Genomic DNA, 23,140 nt, shown 5'->3' with positions numbered 1-23,140 from the left:
GCACAGCGCAGGCCACAGAATCTCACCCACCCACTCCTATGAAAAACCTCACCTATGTCTGAGCTATTGAAGTCCTTAAATCATGGTTTAAAGACTTCAAGGAGTAGAGAAGCCTCCCTCAAGTCAACCATGCCCCATGCTACAGAGGAAGGCGAAAAACCTCCAGGGCCTCTCCAATCTGCCCTGGAGGAAAATTCCTTCCCGACCCCAAATATGGCGATCAGTTTCCTCGGTAACTCAGATCCCATCCATCTAATATCCCATCTAAGGGGATTAGTCCTATTTACCCTGAATATTTAAAGATCAATTACTTACCAAAATCCCATTATCCCATCATACCATCTCCTCCATAAAACTTATCAAGTAGAATCTTAAAACCAGATAGATCTTTTGCCCCCACTGCCTTCCCTTGGAAGGCTATTTCCAAAACTTCACTCCTCTGATGGTTAAAAACCTTCGTCTGATTTCAAGTCTAAACTTCCTGGTGGCCAGTTTATACCCATTTGTTCTTGTGTCCACATTGGTGCTGAGCTGAAATAATTCCTCTCCCTCTCTGGTATTTATCCCTCTGATATATTTATAGAGAGCAATCATATCTCCCCTCACCTTCTTTTAGTTAGGCTAAAAAGCCAAGCTCCTAAGTCTCCTTTCAAAGACAAGTTTTCCATTCCTCGGATCATCTAGTAGCCCTTCTTGTAACCTGCTCCAGTTTGAATTCATCCTTTTTAAACATGGGAGACCAGAACTGCACACAGTATTCCAGGTGAGGTCTCACCAGTGCATTGTATAATGGTACTAAACCCTCCTATTCCTACTGGAAATGCCTCTCCTGATGCATCCCAAAACTGAATTACCTTTTTCACAGCCATATCACATTGGCAGCTCATAGTCATCTATGATCAACCAATACTCCAAGGTCCTTCTCTCCTCTTCCGTTACTTCTATTGATGTTTCCCAACTTATAACTGGTTTCAGAGTAGCAGCCGTGTTAGTCTGTATTCGCAAAAAGAAAAGGAGTACTTGTGGCACCTTAGAGACTAACAAATTTATTAGAGCATAAGCTTTCGTGAGCTACAGCTCACTTCATCGGATGCATTTGGTGGAAAAAACAGAGGAGAGATTTATATACACACACACAGAGAACATGAAACAATGGGTTTATCATACACACTGTAAGGAGAGTGATCACTTAAGATAAGCCATCACCAACAGCAGGGGGGGAAGGGAGGAAAACCTTTCATGGTGACAAGCAGGTAGGCTAATTCCAGCAGTTAACAAGAATATCAGAGGAACAGTGGGGGGTGGGGTGGGAGGGAGAAATCCATGGGGAAATAGTTTTACTTTGTGTAATGACTCATCCATTCCAGTCTCTATTCAAGCCTAAGTTAATTGTATCCAGTTTGCAAATTAATTCCAATCAGCAGTCTCTCGTTGGAGTCGGTGCTAATAAGCGATGGTCACATAAACCCACCCTATATCGGAAACCTACTGACCGCTATTCCTACCTATATCCTCTAGCTTTCATCCAGATCTACACATCGATCCATTGTCTACAGCCAAGCGCTACGATATACCGCATTTGCTCCAAACCCCTCAACAGAGACAAACACCTACAAGATCTCTATCATGCATCCTACAACTACAATACCACCTGCTGAAGTGACGAAACAGATTGCATAGAGCCAGAAGAGTACCCAGAAGTCACCTACTACAGGACAGGCCCAACAAAGAAACAACAAACGCCACTAGCCATCACTTTCAGCCCCAACTAAAACCTCTTCAACGCATCATCAAGGATCTACAACCTATCCTGAAGGACGAGCCATCGCTCTCTCAGATCTTGGGAGACAGACCAGTCCTTGCTTACAGACAGCCCCCAATCTCAAGCAAATACTCACCAGCAACCACACACCACACAACAAACCACTAACCGGAACCTATCCTTGCAACAAAGCCGTTGCCAACTCTGTCCACATATCTATTCAGGGGATCCATCATAGGACCTAATCACATCAGCCACACTATCAGAGGCTCGTTTCACCTGCGCATCTACCAATGTGATATATGCCATCATGTGCCAGCAATGCCCCTCTGCCATGTACATTGGCCAAACTGGACAGTCTCTACGTAAAAGAATGAATGGACACAAATCAGACGTCAAGAATTATAACATTCAAAAACCAGTTGGGAACACTTCAATCTCTCTGGTCACTCGATCACAGACCTAAGAGTGGCTATACTCAACAAACAAAGCTTCAAAAACAGACTCCAACGAGAGAGACTGCTGAATTGGAATTAATTTGCAAACTGGATACAATTAACTTAGCTTGAATAGAGACTGGGAATGGATGAGTCATTACACAAAGTAAAACTATTTCCCCATGGTATTCTCCCTCCACCCCACCCCCCACTGTCCTCTGATATCTTGTTAACTGCTGGAATTAGCCTACCTGCTTGTCACCATGAAAGGTTTCCTCCTCCCCCCCCCCCCCCCCGCTGTTGGTGATGGCTTATCTTAAGTGATCACTCTCCTTACAGTGTGTATGATAAACCCATTGTTTCATGTTCTCTGTGTGTGTGTATATAAATCTCTCCTCTGTTTTTTCCACCAAATGCATCCGATGAAGTGAGCTGTAGCTCACGAAAGCTTATGCTCTAATAAATTTGTTAGTCTCTAAGGTGCCACAAGTACTCCTTTTCTTTTTGCAACTTATAACTAAAATTCTTGTTATTAAGCCCTAAATGCATAACCTTACACTTCTCACTATTAAATTTCATCCTATTACTATTACTCCAGTTTACAAAGTCATCCAGATCCTCCTCCTGTATAATATCCTGATCCTTCTCCGAATTGGCAATACCTCCCAGCTTTGTATCATCTGCAAACTTTATTAGCACACTCCCACTTTTTGTGCCAAGGTCAGTAATAAAAAGATTAAATAAGATTGGTCCCAAAACCGATCCCTGAGGAACTCCACTGGTAACCTCCCTCCAACTTGACAGTTCGCCTTTCAGTAGGACCCGTTGCAGTCTCCCCTTTAACCAATTCCTTATCCACCTTTTGATGTTCATATGATCCCCATCTTCTCCAATTTAACTAATAATTCCCCATGTGGCATGGTATCAAATGCCTTACTGAAATCTAGGTAAATTAGATCCACTGCATTTCCTTTATCTAAAAAATCTGTTACTTTTTCAAAAAAGGAGATTAGGTTGGTTTGGCACTATCTACCTTTTGTAAAACCATGTTGTATTTTGTCCCATTTACCACTGACTTCAATGTCCTTAACTAATTTCTCCTTCAAAATTTTTTCCAGGACCTTGCATACTACAGATGTCAAACTAACTGGCCTGTAGTTACCCGGATCACATTTTTTCCTTTCTTAAAAATAGGAACTATATTAGCAATTCTCCAATCATTCGGTACTACTCCTGAGTTTACAGATTCATTAAAAATTCTTGCTAATGGGCTTGCAATTTCAGGTGCCAATTCCTTTAATATTCTTGGATGAAGATTATCTGGGCCCCCGATTTAGTCCCATTAAGCTGTTTCAGTTTTGCTTCTACCTCAGATATGGTAATATCTGCCTCCATATCCTCATTCCCATTTGTCTTGCTACCATTATCCCTAAGATCCTCTTTAGCCTTATTAAAGACTGAGGCAAAGTATTTGTTTAGATATTGGGCCATGCCTAGATTATCTTTAACTTCCACTCCATCCTCAGTGTTAAGCGGCCCCACTTCTTCTTTCTTAGTTTTCTTCTTATTTATATGGTTATAGAACCTTTTACTATTGGTTTTAATTCCCTTTGCAAGGTCCAACTCTACTCGACTTTTAGCCTGTCTCACTTTATCCCTACATGTTCTGACCTCAATTAGGTAGCTTTCCTTGCTGATCCCTCCCATCTTCCACTCCCTGTATGCTTTCTGCTTCTTCTTATCACCTCTCTAAGATGCTTGCTCATCCAGCTTGGTCTACAACTCCTTCCTATGAATTTTTTCCCCTTTCTTGGGATACAGGCTTCCGATAGCTTCTGCAGCTTTGATTTAAAGTAATCCCAGGCCTCCTCTACCTTTAGATCCATAAGTTCTTCAATCCAATCCACTTCCCTAACTAATTTTCTTAATTTTTGAAAGTCCGCCCTTTTGAAATAAAAAACCCTAGTTGCAGATTTATTTTTGTTAATCCTTCTGTTCAGTTTGAACTGAATTAACTCATGATCACTTAAGCCAAGATTGTCCCCTACAACCATTTCTTCTATGAGGTCCTCGCTACTCACCAAAATTAAATCTCAAATGGCATCCCCTCTAGTCGGTTCAGCAACTACTTGATGAAGGAATCCATCAGCTATCGCATCTAGGAAAATCTGAGCCCTATTATTATTACTAGCACTGGTCCTCCAGTCTATATCTGGGAAGTTAAAGTCTCCCATGATCACGCAGTTTCCAATAGTATTTACTTTATTAAAGACATTAAAAAGGGCTCTATCCATATCCAAATTAGATCCCGGAAGTCTATAGCACACCCCAAGCACTATCGTAGGAGAGGCTTTACTAGTTTTTTTCCCCAATGTAATTTTTGCCCAGACGGATTCTGTCTTATCCATTGCATCGCTTCTTATTTCTTTACATTCTACCTCATCATTGATATACAATGCTACTCCACCACCTTTACCTTTGTTTCTGTCTTTCCTAAAGAGCACATACCCTTCAATACCTGTAGTCCAGTCATGACTATTATTCCACCATGTTTCTGTTATCCCTATAATATCTGGTTTCACTTCCTGCACCAGTAGCTCTAGTTCCTCCATTTTGTTACCTAGGCTCCTCGCATTGGTGTATAAACATCTTAATTTTTGCTGTTTGGCCTCGCTCACATTTTGTACCCTATTAGGCACAGTCATTCTACAGCCAGTATAACCTATTAGACTAGTATCCACACCGCCCTCGCTCCTTATATACATTCTCCTACCCACAGCTGTATCCTTTCTTACTTTGTCTTCTTCCCTCTCAATGCTAAAATCTGGCGTGGAGATTTCCTGGACATCTCCCAACCATCTCCCCCTAATTCCTAGCTTAAAGCTCTCTTTATCAGTTGTGCCAGCCTTGATCCTAGAAGTCTATTTCCTTCCCTACTCAGATGAAGTCCATCCCGAGAGAACTGTCCTCTGTCCGTGAATGCCTCCCAGTGGCCATACATCCCAAAGCCTCCTTATAGCACCACTGCCTAAGCCATCTGTTGACAGTCTTGTCACACCTTTGTTGCCCTTCTCTAGGAACAAGAAGGATCCCGCTAAAGATCACCTGAGCCTTAATTTCCTTAAGCGTCTTCCCCAGCCTAGCATAGTCTCCCTTAATACTTTCCAGCGAGAATCTAGCTGTATCATTTGTTCCCACATGAAGGATAATTCGGGGATTCTTTCCCGCTCCCTTTAGGATCCTTTTCAACCTCAGGTCTACATCCCGTATCTTAGCACCTGGAAGACAGCACACCCTTCTATTCTCTGGATCAGCTCTAGTTACAGGCCTGTCTATTCTTCTCAATAAAGAGTCCCTGATCACATAGACCTGCCTTTTCCTGGTGACGGTGCTATTCTCCAGTCTCTCCCCTGTTCCCTCTGGCTGCAAGTTCTTTCCATTCCTATTTTCCCTTATAATCCTCTTCAACCCATCCTGTATCCTTCTGGGGCTCATATTTGGTGTAGTCTCCCTTGACTCTTCTGCTTTTCCTATAGGACTAGCCTCTCTTCTCTTCTTCCTTACCCTTCCACCTTCAACAAGTACCTGCTGAGCCCCTTCTTCATTTTTCAACTCTGCAAACCTATTCCTAAGCTCTATTTCTCCTTCACTAGCCCGTCTTTTCCTCTGCCTGGTTCTTTGAGTCACATGCTTCCACTGACCACTTTCCTCACCCAGTCTCCCCTCAAAATTCCCCAGCCCTGCTTCCATCCGTGAGTCTGAGCTTTTCCCTTCAGATACCTCATATCTTTGCTCCATCATCTGCTCAAACCCCTTCCTAAACTCAACAAGACTTTCCACCTGCATCTCCAAACCTCGGATTTTTTCCTCCATCAGCTCTATCAGACGGCATTTCATGCAGAAAAAACTCTTACCGGTTCCCCCCTCCAGGATCATGGACATACCACAGCTTCCACATCCAGTCATCCTCAATGTGTCTTCCACTACAGGAGTCACTCCCACAGCTGCCTCTGTATCTGTCATCGCCTTCCCACCTAAATCCTGTTAATCTGGGAAACACAAGCCACACCAAAAAGACCACCCCCCCAGCAAAAGCAACCCCAAACAAGGACCACAATAGAAACTCCCCTTGCAAACTCCCACTCAAACTCCCCTGTTTAGAGCTCTGTTTGCTAGCTCCTGTGCCACTGCAGCTGTCTGTAGATGCTTAAAGAAGTCCCAGAATGCACCTGTCCAGCCACATTTGTAAGGTGCACTGGGTGCTGATGAGAAACAGCACTGCTATGTGGCTGTGCGGAACGATTACAAGCAACGGAGACAGCTCCAGCCATTGGCGGGACTCCACTAGATAATGTATAGACTCAGTAAGGGAAAGTCTCTGCCCTGAAGAGCACACAGTCTGAATAGACGAGTCAGCTATTATCTCCATGTTACAGATGGAGAATCAAGGCACAGGGAGACTAAGTGGCATGCCCAAGGTCACACAGGGAATCTGTGGCAGAGCAGTGACTAGATCTCCTGAGTCCTTAGCTTTAACCACAAAACCCTCCTTCCTTGTCTCCTGCCGTGCCTGTCCCTGTAACAGACACTCTGCTGAGCGCGGATGCAGTCCCTGTGACCCCAGGACAAGTATCCTGCAGACACAGTGCTGGGTGTGTGAAAGGGAGCCAGCTGGCGAGAGATTTGCCCAGATGGTGTGCGAGATTAGAGGAATTTGCTTTTCTGAATGCAACAGAAGCCTGGATGATCTAATATTGCTCCAGATGTGTGATCCACAGGGTGGGTTGGTTGGTTTGTTTTTTGCCAGGGACAGAGCCACAGTTGACTCCTTCCTGGAAAGAATTCGCTTTGCTTGGGGGCGGGGGGGAGACGTGGGGGGGGGTACATGTGGAGGCACAGCTGGCAGCTGGTTTGCCACTCCTCACCGGGCTTGTGCTACAATTCACTGGAGAAACTCCCCACAGAGCTCTCCCGCCCCTGCAGCATGGCCCCATTTGGGCTGCGAAGATTTAAACAATGCCTCGATTACAGGGATTATTATTGTAAGTAGGTTAAACCACCATTAACAATGCCAGCTACCCGAAGCAAAAATGCTTCTGCTGGGAGGCTGGCAATGAAAGCCAGATATTCCCCCTGCCCTCCACATTGTGACAAACTCTGTGACCTAAGGCAGATGTCCCTTGGCTCATTTCTCAAACAGATTAAGGAGCGTAATAAATAACTACTATTGTTCAAAGACTTCCTATCTCTTGCTCACTCTGGGCCAGGTTCTGGTGCCTCTGCTCATGGTGATCAGCAGCATACTGTGTGAGTGTTAAATCCATGGAAATATTCACAAAGTAAGGGTGACACAATCTGGTCCTCCTCTACAGCAGAGGTGGGCAAACTACAGCCCGCGGGACTGTCCTGCCCAGCCCCTGAGCTCCGGGCTGGGGAGGCTAGCCCCCAGCCCCTACCCTGCTGTCCTCCCTCCCCCGTAGCTACACCGTTGCGCGCCCACCCACTTTCCAGGTTTTCCAATAAGCCTGTCCTGCCTCTCTGAGTGGCATGGTAAGGGTGCAGGGGGAGAGGGGTTGGATAAGGGGCAGGAGGTCCCGGGGGGCAGTCAGGAGACAGGGGCTGTTGGATGGGGTGGAGGTTTGTAGACAGGGAGTGGGGGGGTCCCGGGGGGTCCCAGGAAGGGGGAGACAGGGAACAGGGGGCATTGGATGGAGGTGGGGTTCTGGGGGGGCAGTTAGGGAAGGGGGTCCCGGGAGAGGGTGGTCAGGGGACAAGGAGTGGGGGGAGGTTGGATGGGTCAGGGGGCCTGTCAGGGGGTGGGGGTGTGGATAGGGGTCAGGGCAGTTAGGGGACAGGGAGAAGGGGGGGTTGGATAGAGAGTGGGGTTCCGGGGGGGGCGGTTAGGAGCGGGGGGTCCCAGGAGGGGGTGGTCAGGGGACAAGGAGCAGTGGGGGTTGGATGGGTCTTGGATTCTGAGGGGGGCAGTCAGGAGCAGGAAGGGGGAGGTGGAGGATAGGGGCGGGGGCCAGGCTGTTTGTGGAGGCACAGCCTTCCCTACCTGGTCCTCCATACCCTTTGCAACCCCAATGCAGCCCTCAGGCCAAAAAGTTTGCACACCCCTGATCTACAGAGAGTAAGACATCTGAAGTCAGGCAGGTTTATAACGCGGCACAACATAGCTAATTGGAACTTTATGATGACAGCTGGGACAGATCTGCTTCCAAAGCCCTGAGCTAACCTGCCACTAGACCTAAAGGAGAATCACCATTAGGGAGTATCAGTATAGGTCCTATGACACCCTGATGAGCAGTTCTGACTCCATCCAGTAGAGCGGATAGCTCACTGTAATACAGTTACATATAATAAGACATGGACCACAGAGATTAGGCCCCCAGATACAGATTAGGTTTGTGCTGGGTGCAAATTGGAGGCTGAATCAAAATGTGGAGGCAGATTCATATTCAATGGAGCTGAAATCTCATGAGCAGTTCTCATGTGATCTTGTCCCATCCAGGGCAGACATTTTGTGAATCAGCTGTTCCTGAAAGATTGTCCATCACCTCATGCGGAAATCTCTTGGTTCTCTGCTGAGATTTGGGCCACATTAGAACCAGAGCCAGAAACAGCCCCTTTTTGGTTTGGGATCCAACCCCAAAACAAGACAACAGAGGTGGTTTTAGGTCTGGAGAACTGACTCTAAACAATGACCAAAATTGCAGGGGTTTCTGATTTTGGCCTCCCTCTCTGATAACATCCCCCGAGAGCGGACCGACCTTGCCCACTGCAGGAGCAGAAGACTGGGGGTGTACATGTGAACTATATAGGCAGGAGAGAGACGTGATGCACAAGGGAGCCCAATTATCCACTAATGAGATACTATTGTGTGGCTGTGAGATATTGCAGCCACATGCAGTATCTTTGGGGGAACATATTGTGTTAAGTCAGTGTATGTATCACTGTGGGCCAGGAGGGTGGAAGAATGACTGTGTTCAGCTCCATGGGAGAGGGTTGTCACAGCTCTGGATTAAGGTGAGTCACTCAGGTTGTAAACACGTCTGGAGAGGTATCAGCCCCAGGGGAGGCTTGCAGGTACCGGTTCAGTTGGGCTGTGGGGGCTCAGTACTTGTGAAATCTGGGGCTCTAGCCCTTTCCCTTTTTCACTCCCAGGACCCCCCTGAGCTCACACCTGTGCAGGAGTGTACCAGTGAGTGTACCAGTGTACTTGCACTCCCTTGCTGAGCACGGGCAGAGTCTTTCAGGATCAAGGGCTCTGTGCGTGCACATGTGTGTGTTCAGGGAACTGAAGCAAAAAAACCAGAATCAGTGGAGTGTTGTCAACATTGATTGTGCACAAAAATCTATATCCGAGCGGGACTGCAGCCAGACCTGTTAGCTACTGGTGTGAGACAATCCAAATCATGGTCCGGAATGCTTGCTGTGATCAGTTCTGACAGGTATTGTTCAGCGGATGTTGTTGTGTGATGCTACTGGGATCGGCATGGGGTAGGGCCCGATTTCTGTCCCTGCCGTCTCAAAATGGCCACTGTTCTGAGGGCCTGCAGCCTTCTAGAGAGGAAGCCTCTGGACAAAAGGATGCTTTGGAGGTGGCTAATTAAAAAGGCGGCTCAAAAGGAGAAGCTTGTTTCATTCATCCTCTTCCAAGACTGTCTTGATGAAGAGGGCTCAAAATAATCCATTGCTGCAGCGGCTGCTAGAGAAAGGGGACCCATCCCTCGGAGGGACCCTACACCCATCTACTGCAGCCCCGACAGGCCTAACACAGGTGGAAATGGTTTTCTCTTTTTGCAATGCACCCCTCTTGCAATGCAGCTGGCTGCTTGCCGGCTTGGCTCTGGCCAGGCTGCTTGTGCTGCTGGAGTCAGAGCACCTGGATATCCTCCTCAAAGCCCTTCTGACATGAAACAGCATCTGTGCATGCAGCAAAGTACCTGGGCGAACCACTGCCTGCACTGTACCACAGCTCAGGCTAAGCTGGGAGAATTAGCTGTGGTTTGATAAGACCAGTTCTCTGTTAATACGTTACTGAGCTGGAAGGATAATTATGCCCATATACATCCTTGCACGTTAATGCTGATGGCAATTCCAGCGAGCGTCATCTGCCATTGCTTTCCCCTTCAGAGCAGAGGCTCTATGTAGCCTTTGAAGCAGATCTGCAGTGCTGAGGCACCTAACGCTCAAGTGGGTGGGAAGGGGATGCGTTCTTGGTGGGAAGATTTATCCCAGACAGGTGTTAAAGGTCTGGTGTCTGGGCAGGGGCAAAAGGCAGTGGGAGGGTGTTGAGCTTGAGGCTACATCTCTGCGGCTGGTTTATGGTGGGTTTCACCCTAACTAGCTGTTTGCACATGAAATTGTTTCATGTGATTAGGCAGGTAACGGCCCCGTAGAGCTGCACGTCTATATTTTACACAGTAAACAGAAGCCCTGAAGCCAATCTCCCTGACACACACTCCTGATTTACACCCTGAGCCAGGCAGATAATTACATTTCAGTTTGATATATAAAAAGCAGCAGGGGAAGCTTATGAAGAATTAGCCCAGCTTTCTGCAATACCTGGTAAGTCAGAAGCGTCTGGTTAATCATTATTTTGCAGCAATCAAACAAACATTGACATAAAGAGGGACTAACCAGCCTGATCTCTGGAGGAAACACGGCTTGGCAGGTGAGCTCATGCCAATCTGAGGAGTTCAGGGAAGGACACTCGCTACTTGATCTCGGTTTCCATTTCCTAAGAAGCCTGCATCACTCATTTAAAAAAACATCTGCTAAACTTCTGAGAGATGTGGTTGGCCAAGAAATTTGGAGGTGGGTCAGAGGGGCTGGCGAGTTACTGGGAGAGGATCAGGGGCCTGGACGAGTGGATTCACTTGGGAGGAAGATCTAGATGCAGTCAGAAGGTGAGGAAGGGCCAGAATCCCCCTGGGGAAATTCAACAAGTGAGACTATGGTGATGGGGGACTGTGCTGGGAGGAAGACTATGCTGATGGGTCTTGGCCCTGTTCCCCTGTTAAGTCCCCCACTAGGAGGATCACTGCTTTCTTGAGTTCAGTCATCATTGGTGCCTGCCACCTCCTTTGCCATCCCTACTGTTATCTGGGATGAAGGAGGATTTCTGTACCAGTCAGTCATAACAGAGGCACATTTTGGAGGAGGCCAAGGTGAAAGAGTCATGGAGCCCATAAGCCCTGCATGAGCCCAGGGGCCTGAGTAGATCTCCAAATCAGAGAGCAGGTCCATCGCTGGAGAGAGGTGAGAACATTCAAAGTCAAAGCTGGATTCTCCTTGTTCTCCTGCCCAACGGGTAGCTGTGGGGGCAGATTAGAATTCATAGGTGGAGTGAATCCAAGCGAGGAGTGAATTTAAGTACAGAAGAGAGTGGTCTGCCCGGCTAGGTCTAGGTCCATTAGCAGAGCTGGGAAATCCCAAGGACTGAAGAAGCACCTTAGCAAAATCAGGCCCTGTGAGCCTAGAAGCTCCAGGTCCATCCAAGCAGAGAAGAGAATCAGGGAGGTGCAGTGCATTACATTGACCATTGCTGACTGTCTCGAGCCGGGGGGAGGATACAGAGCACTTCATCTCCTAGTGGTTCATAGCCCTTCAGCCTTGGCAGCCGCTGCAATTCATCACTTAAAGCAAAGGAATATGTATTAGAAATGACAAGCAGATTACACTCCGGGTACAGCTGGGCCTTCTTCATTTGGGTCTGGAATTGGTTTGAGGCTGCAGGGGACCTTGACAGTGATAAATAGTTGGTGCAGTGGACATTGCTGCCTTGCACTCTTGTCCTGGCAAGTGGAGGGGGCTTTTCATTATCATCATTTTATTAACCTCTTGGTGACAAGAGACCTCCGCTGTCATGTCGCATTTTGAGTCCCGGAAACCTGGATTGAGTGGCCAGTATGAGCAGATGGCTCCTCTAGGCTGTTTCCCCTTTCAGGGGAGCCTCCAGGGTGGCAGGGGAAACTGGTGGGAAATATAAGATGTAGGAAGAGACATCAGCCCCCAGGGAGATGGTGGGAGAGGTTAAATAAGGAAAGCACCAGTTGATAGTAGAAGCTGAACTGCTGCTGGGCCTGCTGCTGAATTGAGTTCACCTCCTCCAGCGCCCTCTAAGAAGAATGCCACGTTAGCTCCCACAAGCCACAGGAGCGCGTCCCATCTGGCCCTGTGCCCCAGAGACTGTGTATCAAGGCAAGGGCGGGGCTTATGCCCAAGGGGGAGGGGCCTACGCAAAGGAACGTGGTGGTGACTGGATGAGTGTGTGTCTCAGGGGACAGCGGTGCTGAGAGAGAGGTGTGTGTGTGTGGGGAGGGAAGCTGAGTGCATGTTGGGGGGTTGAGTGGGGTGAGGGTGGGACGTGGCAGTGTATATCTGAGATATAGGAAAAGAGATGTGGAGGCGGAGAGGAGCTGGGTGTTGGGGGGAAGCATGGAAGAGCTGTAGCTCACGAAAGCTTATGCTCAAATAAATTTGTTAGTCTCTAAGGTGCCACAAGTCCTCCTTTTCTTTTTGCGAATATGGACTAACACGGCTGCTACTCTGAAACATGGAAGGTGTATGTATGTTAGAGTGAATAAATGAAGGCGAGATGCCAGAGTGGCCATGAGACTACAGGTGTTTTAGGGGTACTCATACAGAGTGCATGCATTGGAGTGTGGGTGTTATAAGTACACACACACACACACTTAGCTTGTTTTTCTATCTTTCTGAAACAGGCTTTAAGGGCTTAGTGTTGCAATAGCCGACTGGAGTTTCAGCTGAGTTTTGGTCACCATTGAACGAGTGTTAAAGTCTCAGCATGGTAATTTTAAAATAAAGTAAGAATAATAATGATCTATTTGTGTATACTGACCACGCGCTTTGGTCTAATGCATCTCAATCAGAATTGTTAACCTGATCAACCAGACACCTCTGTGTGGAACATCAGGGCAAATAACATGTCATGTCTGCGAGGCACCAACAGAAACACGCAAAGGGTTGGGACTGGAGCAGCAGGGGCTGCTCCAGGTCTTGACTGAGGTTGACCCTCAGAGCTGTGCGTGGGAGCTGAAGGTGAGAAGCTAGGACTGGAGCTGCTTGGGAGCGGCAGTTCTGAATTGCAGTCTATTGGCACACGGAAGAGAAGCTTACCCATCAGCCGCCTGTCCTCTGCCTGTGTCTCCCAACATTGACTGGCCTCTTACATTCCTGAGAAATGGCGAAATAATCAGCATGATTTTAAAAAAAAATTAATTACTTTTCACAAGCTTTTCTGGGCATCGCTTGGACTTTGCCTCTTTAGAAGTCTCTGAGCCCCGTGAAAGTCAGCTCCACACAATGCACTTTACATACTAATGGCATCTAATTCCCTGTCCGATAAAAGCAGAAGGGAAGATAAAAAGGCCTGCAGGCAAATAGGATTAATCGGGTGTCAGAGGTGCCTAATTAGAAAGAATGATGGACTGGAATGCAACGCACAGGAGGCAGGAGGCAGGCCAAGCTGTTCCTAACAGTTTCTTCTGTGTATTTAGATGCTTCCACTGTACCCAATGCAAATGCCTGAACATCAACAAGTCACCTCTCTCCTGCTCTGTCCCTTCACCTGGAGAGTTCTGAAGCTTGGTGTACCTAGCGCCATTTGTCATGGTGACAGGGAGAAGATGTAATCCATCCAGCTGCCGGTTGCATCCTGAAAAATCAATGCATTAAAGATCTGTCTTTCTTTCCTTCTCTGTTTTCTTCCATTTTTTCTAACCTCTTATTCTTATTCAGGGAAACCTGACTGCCACCTCTGAACACCTGGGACTGAGCCTGCCAATGTTCCCCATCTTTCCTTATCTCCGAGTCTCCATGGCAGCCTATGCAGAAATATTACGTTGAACTAACTCTCGGGCCTCCTTCAGGGGCTGAGAGTTGGCATCGCCATTAGACTTTCTCCATTATTGATGGGCCCCAAATTTAAGGAAGGCTCCTTGGGTGGCAGGGGGAGGGGAGAGACAGCTTGCCTTGGTGGACTAGTGATAGGAGGAAGAAGCACTCACCTATAGGTTACTAGTCTCAGTCTGGACCAGCTCAGTCATGGCTGAAAGTCACAATGGATGATGGCTACTTTGGTGGCTTCTACTGAAATAGGTCTGGGACCCTCAGTTAAGGAAAGATGTGTACTTGGCACAAACCAGTGCCTCCTTTTTGACACTCTCAGTCAAGAGGCAAATGACTGAGTGGGTCTAGGGAACTAGCTCCTGGTCAATATTGAGACATATTGGTTGGGGACAGCTTGGGGGTATCTTGTGCTGTGGATTAAGAGGATTCCAGGTGATCCATCCAGCACCTTTCACCAGTGTCTACTTCTCTTAAGTATACCTGGTCCCTTTTTAACACCTGTAGAATATATGTGTGACTTTTGTGCGAGCCCTGTGTGACACGGGACAACACAGGTGCCACATGTGAAATACCAGCGCCCCAAATGAGCACACAACCCACTTCCCTGTGTGGGTGTGTAGAGTATGTTGCATTGGAGGTTTCCATGAAGGAAGGGGCTGTTATTATACGGTGGGGTTTCCAATCTCCTGCCCTACTTGGGGCCTATGAGCACAAGAATGGGACTAATTTCATTTCACCGAAAGCATTCAGTGAATCCCTTTCACCATGCAAAATCCATTGCATCCTTCTCATTAATCTCCCCAAGTACAGATACTTACTCCAGGCCTAATCCTCCTCCTCAATTGTGTCTCTCCACTGCAGCCTCTCTTCATCAGCTTAACAAATTCCTGCCATTTCAACAGAGGATCCACGCTGGGCATTAGAGTGAACACAAATCCCAGGGGCTGCTATGCCTTCTTCCCAGGTAGCCTCAGTCCCAGGGCCCAGCAAGGCCGAGGCCTGTGGCAGGATGGGAGGCAGAGGTCTCCTGTGACATGAAAAAATTGCTTCCCCACGAGCATGTGTCAGGTGAGACAAAACACATTGTGCTGAGGCCAAATTAAAATTGATCTTGGCTTTGTTTGGTTTTTAGCCTGGGGTGGACTCTGGTTCAGGTCAGGAGACTATCTCCGGCTTTGAAGGTGGCAATAATATCCTTGAATCCAATTAAGGACCTTGCCAAAAGGTTTTGTTTGTGAGGCTCTGCCCGTCGATGCTGGCGGAACCCCATCCGCCAATTTTAAACAGGCCCTCTCTGCCCATGGTTACTGAAGACCAAAGTAAGCACTGTGCTGACAACATACAGCCCTCTGCAGCTTTCTCTGAGCCCTTTTCAATTCGTTAGAATGACAACAATTTTAAGGGAGAGCTGCACTTGAGAAAATTCCTCCAAAGACTTTGTTTCAAATTCTGATGCTTTCCCTCCATCAGAGTTAGGACTTCTTTCCTTCTTGTTAGAGCAGCTGGGACTGGGAGTTAGGACTTCGGGGTTCTATTCCTGAGTCTAGGAGACGGTGCAGTCAAGTGCTTAGAGCAGGTGAGCGGAAGTCAGGACTCCTGGGTTCTAATTCCCATTTCTGCCACTGACTCAAGGTGAGAATTCAGCATCAAATCACTGAACCTTTCTGTCCATCCATCTGTAAAATGGGGAAATAATATTTGCTTTGTGATCTCCAGACGAAAGGCTGAAGGACTAGTATATTGATATTCCTCTCTCCAACAAATTGCATGGCATTTACTTTTCATCCATGTATTTAAAAAAAAAGAGTCTGACAACTATTTCCTAAATTTACCCCATGAAATAATTTTGGGTCCCTACTGGACCAGACCATTGCTCTCCACATCCAGTATCCTATTTGCAGAAGCAAATATCTGATGTGTTAGGGGATCAATAAGTTCATACCCTGAAGCTTGAAATTTGATGACCATTCTCTCAACATGAACACTCCAAATATTAGCAATGCTTGTATAATGTACCTAGCCTCTACAAGATTTAATTTGATGACTTGTAAATTCCAGGGGCTCATATTGATCAGAGGGTTTCCATTTTTAAGTCACGTTTCCCATGTAAATGTTTCATTTGCTCCTGAAATGACTTTGATCTAAACTGAATTTTTTTTAATCTCGTTATATTGTATTAGGGGCTTGTAATCCTGTTTTATGTCCTGGTGTCTCTTCAATAGGCCAAACCCTTGTACACATTTGTTTTGCAGCATGGCATTTACACAGTGCTACTGCTCCACAAGAGTTCTTCTAAAGACAGATTCGCACTGGAAATTAAACACAAAAGACTAAATGCTCTTGGGGAGCTACGAGCGGCTGCGTGGCTTTATTTAATTTTTAAGACTATTTGGATGAACACAGCATTTTCCCCCCGCTTTGATTCTGTCTTTACAAAACTCCTCAGAGCGGCCTCCAGGCAGATGCAAATATATTTGTCTTTATTATAAAAGGGAGGAGGGGAAAAAAAAAAGCAAAACCAAACCAACAACAAATCCCCTGATGTTAACACCAGCACAAATGTCAGAGACAGGAGGACTGTTTCTCATTCACAAAAATGTAATCGAAGTGGGCTGGCTCATCAAATACGGCGGGAAGCTGCGTTCTCGGCAGAAGCTGGAAGTGCTCACCCTCGCATAAGCAGCCTGGAGCAATGTCCTTTTCAGAATGCAGTGGCACATGTATAATTGGTGGTGCCCATAAAATATTGTGGAGCTGACTTGAAATGGATGGCAGACGTGCATGGCTGTGCGTGAGGGCTGTGTTTCTAGGGACTGATTTCATAAGCAGGAAGAGGGGTGTGTGTGTGTAAAGGCATTCAGTAGATTAGGAGAATATGTGCTGGAGGAGATGTGTATAGTGGGCAAGGTGTGTGTGCATGTGTTTGTGTGTATAGCAGTGTGTTGTAAACAAACAATTCCCATCTTAATCCTCAACAGAACACGTAGGCCCTGAGGCCATATCCAAACTAATCCTTCCTGGGATCTGGCTTTACCGGTGCCTCCAGAACAATAACTCATCACAAAAGCCTGGCCTACCATTCCTCCCTTGGCTGTGCCTAGGGCTTTCCTGCAGGACTCCTTCTGTCCTAGCCCACTAATTCCGTCTCAGGAGAGGGCCACTCACACCTCCCTTGTATCCAGGCTGGATTTAATGAAACACAATTCATCAGCCAGACTGCCACAGCTCTAACCCCTGCTGACTGGATGGTCAACAGATGATCCCCCTCTCCCTGTTACATATGCATGTAAAGGTGTATGCGTGGATGCTGGGAAGGGGGGAAGGTGTGTTTTAACCCCCCAATCCAATGCTTCTGAGCACTTTATTAAAATGCAAACTGCAAAGCTGGTTTAGGAGACATAAGACACAAGCTCAGCATGATCAAACCTGCCTCCATGTAACACTTCAATCTTTTCTTCCTACAGATCTTTCGAACCAAGGTGCAGCTAACAAGACAATCATGTCCTGACACAGCTAAAGCAGCCACTAGCGCAGTCCGTGAATAAAGAGTTTGACACTGACTGTAACATTTAAAGAGAAATCTCTCTCCAATCCACTAGCACTAGTCACTGGCAGTGAAATCTTGATGGAAGTCTCCTGGTTCATTCCTGTCATTACAACTTGCTTGTTTCCACTGTGTATTTGTCTACGGCTTCCAGAGTTATGGATGTTATTAAGTTTGGATATTTTTATGGACTCACCCACTTACAGTGTACAAGCAAAATAACCCTTTGTTCTAATTTAGTTTTTTTCTTTCCCTACTTCCCATCAAGCAATTGCTAATAAATGACCAAATAAATGCATTCAGATTGAGCCATAATGGAGAGAAATGCAGTGTCCAATGAACGGATCATTTGCACCCCAAGACTGTAAAGATGAATTATGGTGACACTTCTTCCAAAGTCCTTTTAGTTTAAAATATTTCTCCTTGGGAAGAAACAAAAAAAAAGCGCAACATATGGATTTTACCGGGAAGGATGTGAACATGCACGAAACAGAACTGTCACAGCCAAAATTGCTTCATATATCATAGACCAACACCAGGCAGATAATGGCAAACCACTTCTGATCAGGGAGTGATTATTATTGCTGATTCCAAGCATGATGCACAGAGCAGACAGGCTTACAGCTTGATTTTCTTAAATTGGGCTGACCTTGCAGCGTTGAGATTCATAATGGGTTTGCGTTGACCGGTAAAATAGGGTGGCAACATGATGGAGAAGTTATAAAGGAAGTCAATCATCTCTCTTCTCTCTCTTGCTTTCCTTTTTCAAATGAGAGTGTCTCTTTTCATGTCTTTGTTGAAGGTGTGCGTGGTAGCAACCTGTGTTCCTGTCTGCTACTGTTGGCTTTCAAATTATCCCAAAATTACCCTTCCCCAATGGAAATGTGTGGTCAGATGAGTTATCAGAACTCAGGCATTGGCAAAAATGGGAAGTGGAGTGGGGGAATTATGACTGGATCATTTATTTTAATGCCAGTCTGTTCTTCCCTGGATAATCTGATGTGATATTCAAACGTCAGCAGTTTTCTGTAATATGCCTTTTTTTTAATTTGTTTCGCTAATGAATGAAGAAAAGTTATTAATACAGAACCCAGAAGCAGCCTGATGCAAATGACTCAGGAGTGGCATGAGTGTGTGTGTGGGGGGGGGGGGATGAATTACTGAATGCTGAGCCAGTCTGGTTAGTGCTGTCTGCACTGGGCGGGAGCCCATCACGTATGAGAGTCTGATGATGATTTCCATAGTGACACAGGAAAGAAAGAGCAATGTAATCAAATAAGAGAGCACCTGGTCTTGGGGAAACAACCACTTAGCAGGGACTCAGAAGATCTGCATTGAAGTCCTGGCTTTGGCATAAACTCCCTGTATGACCTGGCCAGGGTGCTGGGACAATTTAAATAATGGGGGTGCTGAGAGCCATTGAACCAAACTGTAAACTCTGCATATGATGGAAACCACTTCACGTCAGGGGATGCAGCAGCACCCCTAGTTCCAGCACCTATGTCTTGAGCAAGTTATTTAATGTGTCTGTCCCAGTATCCTGTCTATACAATGGGGTAATAATTCTTTATTTATTAATAATACTTTAAGGATTCTTAATAATCCTTTCTTCCAACTTTTGTCTATTTCACTTGTAAACTCTTTAAGGTGGGACAGCCTCCCACTATGTACAGTACCTGCCACTAGGAGGCCACTAGATACTATTTTAATACAAATTAACAACAAATGCTATGGCTGGAGATTGCTAAACTCTGAACATTACAACAACATGTTGACATTTCAAACTGGTGGTGCTGGCAGAGACAGGATACTGAGCTATATGGACCACTGGTCTGATCTCGTCTGGAGATTGCTATGTGCCTATGACAAGCATCTCATTCTTAAAGAACAAGGTCCTTTCCTGGAAGAGCTGACATCCCAAAGGTAAAGTAAGTTTCAAGGCAGCGCAGCCTGATGGAACGTGATTCAACTCTACCCACCGACTCACCCAATGTCTATCTTTGGGATGCTTTGCAAAGAGAGCAAAAATCAGATATCAACCTTCTTGGGAGTTCATGTGCAAGTAGCACATGATACTGATGGGCTGCCACTGTATCTCTTTGCATCCCCGTGGTATATAGTTACATTCAGGACCTGATCCTCCACCCACCTCAGGGTAAATCCAGAGTTGTTCAGTTGAAGTCCATGCATGGGTGTAAATGGGGGGGGGGAACAAGGCCCAGTATGATCTGTGGTGGTGGCTTGTATTCTAGCCAGTAGTTCATGGATGCACTCTAATTCGATATCTCTGCCCAAGACGCAAAGTGAGGCAATCTTACACATTCAGTGTAGTGCTATCACAGGGCTGAAAAACAGCAGCTCCCTGCGGGGAGGGAAGGCGAGTATAAGCACCTCTGGCCCGATCCCCACTCTGTTCTGTTTCATTCCAAGCAGGAATGAAAGATTGTGGAGATAATTATATTTTGTCCCTGGTGCTGATGGACAGCTCCTTCCTAGACTATGCTTTAACCTGGGCAACACATGGTGCTGATGGACAGCTGTCAGCCTACTAGGGAGTCGGCTACAGCAACAATGCTCTGTGCATCCTCTTCTTGGAGGTGAGGTCCTAAGCTGAGCTGGCCTGGACAGTTCTTCATAGCAGCTCTGTGGTCCCCAGAGTGCATTTTGTAGGAAGTCTGGCAGTGGTGTAGATACTCCCATTGAGCTATGAATCCGGACAATGCCTAGGAGCTGAAACTTTTAGGAACAAGAGCTAAGGACTTGCATTAAGAGCATAAACATTACTAAGGAAGAGTGAGCAGTGGAAAGGTTTATTTTGCCTTTAAAAGCAAACCCCGGTGATGCCACACACACTCTTCTCCATCAGTCTGGGTTCAGCCAGTGTATCTTCTCTCTGCTTCTTAGCCATGGGTCCATGAGCCTTGCATATTGAAATCAATATAATCTTTCTTTTTAAGTTTCACAGTGCTAACATAATACCAGTAGGTTCCTGTTTTCCCGCATTCTTAGAGCAAGGAGATATTATGTCAAGAAGTTCAGGAACACTACCTGCTATCAAAATCATCTCAGGGAAGGAATTGGATCTGTAATTATCTTCCCAAAGACTGGATATCATCACTGCCAATGAATCAAGACTTCCTTCATTTTTGGTGGAGGGACAAACTGGTTTCACATCAGTGGCCTGCTCCCATCCCCACTTACACATGTTTATTGCAGTTTAAAAACACTGTGGCAGGATCTCAGGCTTATCCCAGTGTGAGCAAGAGGAAAATCAGACCCCCTAGACCAGGCTTTCATATGATCACAAGGCCATATTTTCCAGGACTCAGCACCCACAAGGGGGGTCAATGTTTTCAAAAGATCTCCGATCCCATTGAAATGGCCAGATTTTCTAACATGCTCAGCACACACCGGATCTGGTCAGATTTTCCAAAACCGGTCTCAGTGGGAGCTGAGCCATTCTGAAAATCCAGCAGGTGCTGAGCACCTTTGGAAATCTTGGCCTATGTGTCAGCCTTTCCCTGTTCATCTCACCTACCAATCAGCCACACAGATGATTTGGAAGAAGGCTCGCTTGTTTCAAGCCTGTGTGCTGCAGAACAGAGGGATCACAGGGTAATGGGGTTTTGAACTTTTCACCTCTTGTGTGGATCTAGCCTGCAGTCAGAAGTGAATGACCAGAAAGTCATTAGCAGATGCAATATAATTTGATGACATCCATTAAATAAGTTGATGGACTCAGCCTGGTTGCGAGCGGGCAAGTATCCATGTTAGGAAAACACCAGCACAACCAAAGCTAACAGGAAGTCTCCTCAGAGAAGTTAAGGGCTGAATGGACTAAGAGGGTTGAACTGAGGAAGGTCCCTTAAGCTCTGGATCATGTTACACAGTATGCTATCATTCCCCTTGCTAATTTTGTACTCATATACGGAGAGCTTCAGCCTCCACTGATTTTAATCTGACATTCCTTTTGCACACATTAAAAAAAGGCATGAAAATTGAATCAACTCTTTATAATGGTTCAAGGTTTTTTGAGACACCAATTCGCAGGGGCCAAGCAAGCAACTCACCGAGACTCTTGAGGGGGAAGTGCAAGTGAGTGAGCAAAATAATCTTGGGCACATGCATTCTTTGTCACAGAGACAAGTCAAATTGTACTTCGCAAGCCTTCAAGCACTGAGAGAATTCATGTTCCTCCATGATTGTTCATGTGAATCCTGGCTCCTCGCTAAGACATTCTGTATCATTCATATAAATTTGTCTCGCATATGCTTTTTCCTTGTGAAGCACAAAGAGAGACACAACCCGCAAGATCTGTCACAATTTGTTATTGAGTTTGTAATATGTAATTGTGGGAATGATTATAATATTGCCAACTGGATTTCAGTTGTCCCCACACATGCAGACAGGGAAGCTAAAATAAGCAATGACAGGAAAATGTTCTTGTTTGCACACAAATACTTTAATAACTAGCAATTTCAGGATGGGAAAAGTAGGAGAAAAAATCAGTTGAAGGACAAAAAAGCCACACATATTAAACTCAATGGGGAAGTTAACTCTAACGATGGCAGTACTGTGGATTTGGAGTGGGACCTGGTGAATTACAAAAGGGATCCAATGAGTTAAAAAGAGTACATCCGCTCTAGCCCCATTACCCCCCCACACACACACTTTGCATGCCTTTTAACACAACCATGAAATCACATTAATTTCCCTAATGTGTGCAGTGCCATAAGTTACTTTTTAATCATTGTGATCAAAATATTGCTTAAAATTGAAGGCAGCTGCATTTGTTTCTGTTGGATATCATAATTGCAATTGTAAATTGGGAAATGTAATGTTTCCTGGTGCTGCTGTGAGTAATAGCTCTGAAATCATTATAGATATGTAGATATAAATAAACCAGGAGATCTATAAAAATAAGCAAAAGCAAGTTAAAGGGATAATTTGCAGATCAAATAGGAATAGTGGAATGGGAATGCAGAAAAATATTTCACTGCACAGTCAAAGTGTTCTTTAAATGTATTTGCACCATTACACAAAAAGGTAGGTAACAGAAAATTGCTCTACTAGAAAAATCAGAGTGGGGAATTAATGGGCAGGATGTATTTGCTGAGAATGTTGTTTTGTTTTTGTATTCACAGAAGAGAATGCAGTACCTCCCAACAAGAAGTTCAAGGGCTCAAACTGCTGCCCAACAGCCAAATAAGGCCACCAGAATCCTCCTGAGAACATTTGCCCTTTGGCTTGCCCTCTCCATGGATCTGATCTTGCAAAGTGCTTCTGGACACCTCAATCTCCCACTGCTCAGCATCTTGTCAGGTGGGATCTGCAGAGGGTGATAAGGAGAAAGCTGATCAGCTTCAGGTTTCTTTTGTTGGTGGGCAAAAACAAGCAGCAAGGTTTTTATTTAAAATACAAGGGAAAGTTTGAGTGAAAGGTGAGATGGTAGGATGAATGTGTGCACGGGATTTCTGGTCCCCACTCCCAGTCCTTTGGGCTGAATCCCCAGCTGGC

General features: G+C 45.9%; 3 long non-coding RNA genes across 7 annotated transcripts in view; 2 read left to right on the top strand and 1 right to left on the bottom strand.

The window, feature by feature from the left end:
- LOC119846609 overlaps positions 1–10,935 on the bottom strand; it is a 25,903-nt gene extending 14,968 nt beyond the window's left edge. For all 3 annotated transcript variants that reach the window (XR_006276609.1, XR_006276608.1, XR_006276607.1), the window contains exon 1: positions 10,846–10,935. This is a non-coding gene — a long non-coding RNA (uncharacterized LOC119846609). The remainder of the gene's footprint in view (positions 1–10,845) is intronic.
- Positions 10,544–23,140, top strand: LOC119846608. Of its 3 annotated transcripts, none has more exons than XR_005289919.2 (4): positions 10,544–10,773; positions 14,941–15,147; positions 17,544–19,546; positions 22,768–23,140. It is a non-coding gene; the product is annotated as an uncharacterized LOC119846608 (long non-coding RNA). The 3 variants fall into 3 exon arrangements; XR_005289917.2 differs by having other exon boundaries at positions 10,754–10,879; positions 22,768–23,139; XR_005289918.2 differs by lacking the exon at positions 10,544–10,773 and adding an exon at positions 11,005–11,114.
- Positions 11,121–13,922, top strand: LOC119846610. The gene is made up of 2 exons (XR_005289921.1): positions 11,121–11,466; positions 13,728–13,922. It is a non-coding gene; the product is annotated as an uncharacterized LOC119846610 (long non-coding RNA).

This window comes from Dermochelys coriacea, chromosome 22 (genome assembly GCF_009764565.3).
Source record: "Dermochelys coriacea isolate rDerCor1 chromosome 22, rDerCor1.pri.v4, whole genome shotgun sequence".
Taxonomy (NCBI): Eukaryota; Metazoa; Chordata; order Testudines; family Dermochelyidae; genus Dermochelys; species Dermochelys coriacea.
The sequence above is the reverse complement of the archived record's forward strand: the minus strand, read 5'-3'. Positions and strand labels throughout refer to the sequence as shown.